Genomic DNA, 10470 nt, shown 5'->3' on the forward strand with positions numbered 1-10470 from the left:
CTAGCAATCTCCGCTTGCCTTGACCGATAGACCCTCGCAGTGCGCCTTCCAGGCTGTCTTGCCGATATGATTCATCACATTGATCCAGTCAGCTGGTTCGTGACATCCTCAAGGTCTTTCCATCACCGCGGACCGCTATACATACTGCGTGACACTGATCATAGCTGCACCGGATCCGGTTTCCTCTGTTGTAGATGAAACTAGCACCGGTGCCCATGCACCCAAGGAATCATCAGTATGAATGACAACATTACCAGGAGGCTGAGATACCTAGAAGTCTTCCAGGAAGTAGAGGCATCTGATCTCAGAATTCTCCTTATGACTGTCACCGTCCTTTTCTGATGGAAGCAAACCAGAGGAACCAGTAGAGCCCACACAGGCTGTTGGAAAGCAAAAGTTGGCCTTTTTTTATGTAGAAAGGAATGACGCCCAGGTAGTGGCGAATCTGGAGACCCCGTTCTCCAAGATGAACTGACACGGCACTGAAACCTCTGTGAATATTCTTAGAGATATTCATAGGATTAAAGGTAGGCTGATAAAGCGGAGATGTGTCCAACCAATCGCCAAATTTACTTACTTTGGAATAAAAAAGAAAGGAAACATTTTTGGGATGTAAGGCTAAGAATCCTGACGATCTAGCGAAAGCCTCCAGCCATCTGCTGCAAGCGAATACTTCTCTCCAACCCCCGCGACCTACAAACAGGGGTGGTTAGGAAACCTACAATCTCTCCTGTGAGATGGGACCAGGACAGCTCCCCTCTGAGTCTGAAGTGTAAGTATTGTAACCGCTGTTTTTGCAGTGGATCTGGCAGCTCCGAGGGGGAGAAAAAGGTCCGGAGAAGGAACAGCGAAGAATCCACCGAAGTGACCATGAGTGCTTATCCTCCAAGGCTCTGCACAATCCACTGTCCAGTAAACTGTGATGCGTGCCCACTGGCACTTACCTTAAAAGCCTGGGGATACGCCCGGTAAAAGGGTTTTGTGGGTAGCTGCGGTACACCCAAAGATTTTCATTTATGGACCTTATGAAAGGCTGCCCCTAGAGGAGCGGAACCTAGCGGGAGAAACATATTTCTCCCTTTATTTATTATTATTTATTTTTAGTTTTATATATATATAATTTTTTACTTTCCTGCTTTCTGTTATGGGAGAACGGACCCTCCTCCTGTCACTTACAACATGGCTGTCTCTGGTTTCATATCAAACAGAGATCTTGCACTATAAAGTGACTATTCCAATTTTGTTTCTAGGAAGACAAACACAGCCATGGGTCTCAACCATAGGGTACCCCTTGCCATAACTGAGTATAGCATTGCCTTGGCCAGGCACCAGGTTGAGACTATTGCTGCTTCCGCAGTGAAATTTGCCGATACATCTTGGCCGAGTCCCAAGATATCAGCCCTAAGGATTTCCTCCCCATCCATATCCTGGTAGCAGAAACACAAAGTACCCGTCACCAAGGTAAGGGCCTCTGTTGAGTGGCAGGCCCTTCCCAGCTGCCACCCTATTGGACAACAGCTGGTCCCACTGTAGACATGGATTTCAGCGATGCTTTATCCACCTTGAATTAAACCAGTTTCCTAATGGAAAAGTGATTGCTCATTGAAAGGGTAAATATGACTTTGTCTTTTAACCCATGTAATGGTTTTCATGTCTGCCTGGATATACAGTTCTCCAAAGAAAAACTGACGCCAAGTAGCTCCAGATCTTCCTCTGGTGCAAGGGAGCTAAAATCATTTGCAGGCTGCACCCCCTCATGAGGAGTACTGTGAGGATGAGTGATCCATGAGGCCGGTTGTTCTGCTAGTGGCTAAACCCGCAACAAGGGGGCTAACTAGCTAGAGTAATTACAGTGAGTTAAAAACAGAAGTTTTGTGCCACCTTATAAGTAATAAAGACATTAGGTATTACCTGTCAGCTGCAAACTTCAACCAGGCCGACTTCACTCACCAGCCTCCTGGGCATAGGCACTGCGCCACAGGTCCTGCAGGACTCTTTTTGGGGTGCTGGGTTTGGGAAAGAAGAGCTAAGACGTTTTCCCTGGAACCTCTCTCCTGAGTGGGAGCGGTATCCAAGCTATGCTTCTCTGAAGAACGTCCACCTTACTATGGCCTCTGGCTCTGGCCTTTGAGAGCGTGGGCGCGCGGAGCTGAAGCAAATCAAAGCAATCCGCATGAGAGGGCACTCTTTTCCTGAAAACTTACCAACACGGTGGTCCCCACCCTAAGTGTTGAGGGTCTTTTGTATGGATGGTGACTGATACTCGAACCGTGGAGAAATGGGAGGACCAGCTGAGAGACGGACAGCCGCAGAAAGACAGAATAAAGGAAAAATAGATAAGGCAACAGAGACTTCGCTTCTCCCTCTAATAATGTATATCTAAATATATACATCTACACACTCTCTCCTTTCCTTTTTTTTTTTTTTTTTTTAAACAATATGCATGCATATATAAATACATGCACATACCGCTTCATATAACACCCCCCCTCCCCCATACATACATACCAATCAACATAAGAACACACACATGTATACACAAACATATATATGAACATATATACATACCGCAGAGGGTCAGCCTGGGGCAGGGTTAAGAAGGGGTTAATCGAAGAGGGCAGATATTTCCCCTTCAGACCTGCTAATTGTCAGCTGGGCTGAAAGTCTCAGAGAGGAGCTGTTTGAGTAGGAGAGAGAGACACAGCAGCATGCTGTGTGAAAATGTCCATTGCTGGATGGTGTACTGGGTGAGCTTAATCACAAAGACTGTAGCTCTGATTGGAGCCATGAACTATTATCTATAAGCCTGTGTGCTGCTGAATTGTGAGCACAACAACCGTGTGACGAGACAAGTCTGTCTTATCTTATGTTTATTTTGCCATTTTGCTGAATAAAGCCACTTTTGTTTTAATGGACTGTTTCTGAGCCAGCTGTCCACCCTTCTGATCCCCATACAATACACACATCCATATATATATATATATATATATATATATATATATATATATATATATATATATATATATACACACAAACATAAGCTATACCTACAGCCGGCCTAGGACAGCAAAGGACAGAGAACCTGTCTAGGGGGAATAATGTACCCAGACCAGTGCCACTGCAGGAGGAAAAGAACAGGAGGTGCAGAAAATGAGAAAATGAGAAAATGACAGGAGACAAAGGCAAAGGTAAGAAGGATGCAAAGCTGGCCTCCCCAAACCCAACAAGCGTTGCAGACACCAACCTTAAAGGCAGATTTCATTTTTAAATAGGAAAAACTGCTCAGCTCCATCGAGACCCACAGTAGGAGCTCCCAAGCTACTCTGGCGCTTTTAGCAGCCTGATACTGGGACTTCGTACTGGGAGAGGCTTAACCCAGCCGGCAGCTGCCTGGAGGCAGAGGGGGGAACATAGTACTGCTTACTCTTCACTGGTGCGTGGAGGTATGAGGACAAAAAGAAGAATGGGGTGGGGCCTAACTGGCCTTTAATTTATGCTATTTCATTGGTCCTGAGGGAGGGGAGAAAGGCGGAGCCTATCACTAGTATGCTGCCATGGTGGCGTCAGGAAAAAGTATTTGATCCCCTGCTAATTTTGTACGTTTGCCCACTGACAAAGAAATGATCAGTCTATAATTTTAATGGTAGGTTCCTTTTAACAGTGAGAGACAGAACAACAACAAAAATATCTTGAAAAACGCATTTCAAAAATGTTATAAGTTGATTTGCATTTTAATGAGTGAAATAAATATTTGATTCCCTATGAATCTGCAGTGGGTTGAAAATAAAAGGGCTTGATTCCCCCATCAACACATTTCAGGTGGATAAGAGAATCCTCCCCACTGAGTCTTTGTATTCTGACAGTCGGGAGACCTCCCAGCCATCAAAATACACTGATCAGTGTTGCCGGCAAAGGCTGGCAGGGCTGATCGAGCGACAAAAATCCAACAGGGCGGTTGCACAGAAATCAATCAGATCATCAACTTCTGTACAACCACCTTGTACACACATGAATTGAAATTTGGCCAGTTCCTGTTAACTGGCTGAATTTCAATCCCTGTATGGCCAGCTTTAGGCCTCATGCACACCTGACGTTTTCACAGCTGCTGTTTTTGGCTTCAGATTTTTTTTTTCTGCAGCCAATAAACTCCCCAGCATGTTATCCTATGTGTCCATGCACACACAGGCTGTTATCAGCAGTTTTTGGCAGGGGCGTTTCCTGGCTGGAAAAAAACACCAGAACTAGTGGCTTTTGAGAGGAGTTTTCAGGAGTTTTTCAGCCTTTAAAACAGCTCCAACTCTGAAAAAGCTTAAAAACGCTACAAAACGCTGAGAAACTCACTCTATGGCTACAGCTTTCTACAGCTAACAGTACTGGCTTTTTTATAACGTCCAGTGTGCATAAGGCCTTAGAGTTTCTTTTCTTTAACCACTTCCCGCCCAAAGACGTCTGACTTTCAGTGGGAATATCTGAATGATGCCTGCAGCTACAGGCATCATTCAGATATCCTTGTTTTCAGCCGGCGATTCTGTGCACCATAAGAACGATCATAGCGGCGGTTCCCCCGCTTGATCGTTCTTACAGGCGACAGGGGGGGACACCCCCCTTCCCGCCGCCATCCAGTGCTTCTCCAGGCTCTCCCGTGCCATCGGGGACCCAGAGAAAGAATCGGCCGCCGCTGGATGACGACCATAGAGTTTTCCAGTTACCAGATGGTCGCCAGTCATCTCTATGACCGTCGGAGGCCCGGGCGTGACGTTATGACGTCACGTCCGGGCCGCGGATGGATTTTTTTATTCCAATCTCATGCTTTCCAGCCTGGAGGAGACATGTGGGGTCTTATTGACCCCACATCTCTCCATAAAGAGGACTTGTCACGAACGATTCCTATTACAAGGGATGTTTATATTTCTTGTAATAGGAATAAAAGTGATCCAAAAAAAAAATGTAAAAGAAAGTGTAAAAAAAATTAAAAAATGTAAAACACCCCTGTCCCCGGTAGCTCACGCTCAGAAGCGAATGTACACGTAAGTCCCGCCCACATATGTAAACACTGTTCAAACCACACGTGAGGTATCGCCGCGTGCGATAGAGCACGAGCAACAATTCTAGCACTAGACCTCCTCTGTAACTCTAAACATGTAACCTGTAAAAAAAAAATTGAAAGCGTTGCCTATGGAGATTTAGTACTGAAGTTTGGCGTCATTCCATGAGTGTGCGCAATTTTCAAGCGTGACATCATCTTTCACATTATACAACAAAACTTTACTGTTTTGTTATTTTTTAAACGCGTTTGAAAAATTGTTGCGCAAATACCGTGTGAGATAAAACGTTGCAACGACGGCCATTTTATTTCCTAGGGTGTCTGCTAAAAAAAAAAATTAGGTTTGGGGGTTCTGAGTAATTTTCTAGCAAAAAAAATTATGATTTTTACATGTAGGAGAGGAGTGCCAGAATAGGCCCGGTATGGAAGTGGTTAAAAACTAGCCATAGCCTCAGTACAAAAGCCTGTCTTCTGCCAGCATGCTGCAGAGAAGACCCTTTCCCTGTGTAGAATCATGGGTCTCTCCGAGGAGATCAGACACGCCTCCTGCTGAGTCACATTTATGGACCTGTAGTCAGCAAGATCTGTACTCCCTGCTGATTGGAGGTCTGAAGCAGCAGGGGGGCGTGTTGCACTTCTGCAGAGAGATCACTGCTTTCACACAGTTGAGCTAGAGTCCTTCTCTGCCGCATGCTGGCAGTGGACAGGTTTTTCTATACAGGTTGTGGCTGCTTTCTAAAGAAAATTAACTATAAGACTTGGCACACCTGTTTTGATGCACCTGGAATGTATTTAGCTGACTATCAATTAGATTTTAAGGGAATAAAATCAAGAACTGAAAAGCTGTGCATACACCAAATGTTCCAGGTTCTTTTCTGTTACACAATTTCCAGCTGTAATAATCTACAAGGCTGAGATGAAGGCCCCACGTGTTCACAAGTAGAACCTTTGTGGGAGAGCCTGCCTAGGGAAGCCATTGAAATGATCACACACTTCAGCCTCAGGGTCAACAGATAAATAAATTCTAAGATTCATATTATTTTTTATCACCTTGTATATTGATCTTTCTCTTTGTATATCTTAAATGCTCCAAGCATCAGCGAGTGCTCAGCAAGCATCAAGAGCGTGTATAAATGGCCCATTCCAATGCTTCTATGTATGAGTTACAGTCATACATTTGTTCAGACAATGTTTTGCGCTAAACAAAAAAAGAATTATCTCTAGATAACGGCAGAGTACTGTTGTGGAATGCTACAATTGAAAATGTCTATTCAAAAACAATGTAATTGCCAAGTATATAATGATTGACTCATAAAAATGATCAGATGTACATCGTAAAATACCATCCCCTAACTTCAAACAACGATAACTGCAGATGTTTTAGTTTAGAATGCCATCATGTGACAATGAACATAACAAGGCCGTTATTTGTCATGTCTTTGTAGAAACATATGGGCTTGCTTTATAAAGCATTGAAAATTGTGGGGGTATTTGTAATCTGCTTCAGCTAGTTGGAATTGTTCTACCTTCCAGGTATAGAAGTATGCAACCTTCTCCGTACTCTCCCACAATACAGTGCTTGGTGGCCAATTTTAAAGGTGTTGTATACCTTTGTGTTTTTTCACCTTAATGCATCCTATTTTTTAATCCATCCTGTTTTTTCACCTTAATGCATCCCGTTTTACTTACCTGAGCCCCTTCACCTCGTCCCTCGCTCCACGGGGTCCCGGCTCTTGATTGGATAGATTGATAGCAGCACAGACATTGGCTCCCGCTGCTGTCACTCAAATCCAATGACGCAGGCGCTAGGGGGTGGGGCCGAGTCCGGCATTTGTGTCTGTGGACGCAAATGCTGGACTCAGGAGCGCGCCCGCAAGGTAACCCCCTCGGGAGAGCGCTTCTCCTAGGGGGTTATCTGATGCGGGGAGGAGCCGCGAGACCCCAGAAGAGGATGTTCAGGGCCACTTTGTGCAAAACGAGCTGCACAGTGGAGGTAAGAATGACATGTTTGTTATTTAAAAAAAAAAATAAAAAACGATCCTTTACAATCACTTTAAGGTCCAAGTATTGTCCAATGTGATTGGGAGGCAAGGGATCATTAGCCCTGTGTAATGCCTGGTACACACGATGAGATTATTAGACGAATGATAGTCCGTTTTTATTTTTTGCATGCTAATCTCATATTGAAAATAAAGAGTTTACTAAAGCTACGAAAATTCTTGTATGACAGAATAAAAATTCAGAAGTGATGCAATGTGTTGTAGTGTATTTGTATTGTGTTTTCAAATGACAACTGTACTGATTAAACGAAAATTGTATGATCTGGTATTGTATGAGAACATTTTTCATGCTTGTCCCATCACATAATATTGGATGAACAGCCATGATCGGCTCTCGAAAGCTGTGTACTAATAATCAGATTATCGTACGATCTCTTCTAAAGCAGTATTTTTCTAACGATTTTCTGATCGCGTATAAGGGCCATAATCTGACATCAAATAACATAGTAATGACCAACTGCTGACCAGACCTGTGCTTGTAATCACACTGGAAGAAATACCACGTAGACTACTTTCACACTGATCCCTAGTAATGTGACAAAAAACGCATATGTATTTTTGCCAAGTGTTCAGTGAGTTTGCGGTGCATTTTTTTTTACAGGACATGTGACTCAAAAACCGCACCAAAAACACAACGCAGGTGCATTTTTCACAGCACAAATGGTGAAAATCTCAGCCAAAATATCTACTTTTTCTCTATTTGTTCTGTGGATTACATGGAGTCAGGGTGGATTCCTAGCCTGACCTGCACCTTCAGTGGAACACACTGAATGGGGGCAATGGCGACCCTAGGGGGGGGCCAGAGGGGGCCCTGACCCCCCCCCCCCAACATTATGCTGTGCCCCACCATGTGCCCCCCCCAAAAAAAAAAATTTTTTTTTTTTTTTTTACAAAAAATCAATGTCTAAGAGGGAGAGAGTCCCCAGTCAGCTCCTGCGGGTGATTCCTCCCCCCTCCCCTGCTCGCTGACACTGCATAATGCGAGCGTTCACACAACCACGGCCGCCTGCTCTGCTCCTTCACCTGCATCCTCACTGGCAGGGAGAAGAGCGAGTTGCAGGAAGGACTCCACCAGGACTTTCAGTTACTGAAAAAACAGACTGATTTCTCCCGTCCTTAGGACAGGAGGACCAGCCTGTAAATTCCAAGAGATGCCAGACCAGAGCTGTCAATAGCAGGGGCAGGACAGCAAGAGGAGGCTGGGGAACCCCACAGTGGCAGAACACCAGGGCCCGGAGGCAAGACAACCTTTGCAACCCTGATAGTTCTCCCACTGCTTTGGATCCTTATATTTTCTTGATATGCTGGTGACATATATCTCTTGTTTTCTGCCACCCTGGGGGACCCCAATACAGTAGGAAGGGAGCTCACTGCAGAACATGTGAAAGGGCCCGTTGTGGGGTCGTAGTAAAGGGCCCCAGGATATATATATATATATATATATATATATATATATATATATACATTTTATAGTTGCCCCCCTACTTTTGTCCCTGTCCCCCCATGTGCCCCCCCTAAATTTGAAAGCTGGAGACGCCACTGAATGGGGGGACACAGATGCCGGAACGGAGACCCTAAAGTCGGTTTAGGTTCACAGCGGGTGCGTTTTTTCTGCGTTTTCCATTCATTTCAATGGGGAGGTGCGTTTTTTACAGCACCAAAAATGGAGCAAGCAGAATTTTAGAAAAGCGCATGGGACCTGCAATGGATCAGTGTGAAAAGTTTAAGAAGATTACATGGTCATACGTTTTTCGTCTACTTTTTTTTTTAAAGCAAAAGTGGAAGAAAAGCGGATCAGTGTGAAAGCAGTCTAAGGTTCCATTCAAACTTGTGCGACTTGTCATGAGACTTTGGATGTAATGTTGCATGGCAAGTCGCAGCCCATTGTTTTCAATGGCACCCGTTCGGATCTATGTGACTTAAAGTCGCAGCGACTTTGAAAAGGTTCTTGCACTACTTTGATGCAACTTGAGTGCCAAAGAATGTAAAGTTGCATCAAAGTTGCATTGGAAATCGTGCACAAGTGTGAACTAAACCTAAGGTCCAGTTTACTTCTAATCTTCTGGAAGAAATACCACTAAAGGCTTAGCTCACTTGTAGTCTACTCACATTGGTTTTCAATAAAACCCTGAAGAAGGGGGCATTTTTGAACCTGTGAAATACATTGGATAATTTTTGGATTGTATCCGACTTCTATTGAAATTAAGTCATATCTAGACCGTTTAGTAGTGGTGTGGCACTTCAATTTAGTTCTGTTACATTACACTACAAACCAGGAAGACAACGGAGATTCTCTGGGGTGTAGGAGTCACCTGCCCAGGAATCAGATTACTTACATCAACACTTTAGAATAGCAATATCAATAAGACAACCTTACGGGTCCAGCACTATTTTTCTACTTTCCTTAACAGTATGACATGGAGCTTACAATTGTCTTTCAACTCCGAGCTCCAGCAGGTGATTGAGGGAAATAGGAAGAGTAAGCATCTGCTTAAAAGACAGGAGCTCTAACAGTGTTGTGCTAATACTAGAGCGTGCACATATGTGTTCCTTACCGGTATAGAAAAATGACTGCCATGTAAATCATAGGCTAAGATGGTAATAGGTGGATAGATCTCCACTGTGTAGTATGAGGGTCTGTCTGATGGATTATTCATTGAATTGTTAAGGTAAGTCATTCCACATTCTAAAATTGATGGGTGCCAGATTTCTGCACACCTTTCCAGTCTTCGGATCCAATTGTAAACGTAGCCATTACACTACGAAATACAGTAAACTTCATACTTCCTTCTTCACTGAAGAGCAGTGAAGGATTGGACCTCCCTTGTTGGAAAGCTAGGAAATGGCCCAGTATTATACCAGAAATGGTCTAAAGGTGACAAGTAATGGTCAGCGTTGGTTATTGCTTTTGAACTTTTTATGCCACGCATAGGCTTATGCTAACTAAATCCTCTTATCCTTTACAGAGAGGTAAGCTGTCCTCTTGGCCTTGGTTTGATCTAAAGATGCCATGAAATTGCACATCAGTTATGACACCAGTCTTTTGATGGCTTGGTGGCTCGGTTGAGGACACAAGCAACTCTGACAGTTATCATTCACAGGAATCCCTTGAATGTAACTGTTTTGGTAAGCTGTTAAATGAATAGGTTTAGTTCCGCTTTAATGAAAAGGTGTTACATGATAATTATACTATTAGTGCAGTTATCCTTTCAAGTCAACCCCAGCACCCTCTCCATGTCTTACACTTGCCTCCCCTTACATTTCCCAAATGTTTGCTGAGCAGACCCTCGTGGGGGGGTGGGGGGGCGACTTACACTTTTCAAAACGGAAAATCTTAAAATGAACGTGTGTGTGCGTGTGTGTATG

This window comes from Aquarana catesbeiana, linkage group LG06 (genome assembly GCF_042186555.1).
Source record: "Aquarana catesbeiana isolate 2022-GZ linkage group LG06, ASM4218655v1, whole genome shotgun sequence".
NCBI lineage: Eukaryota > Metazoa > Chordata > Amphibia > Anura > Ranidae > Aquarana > Aquarana catesbeiana.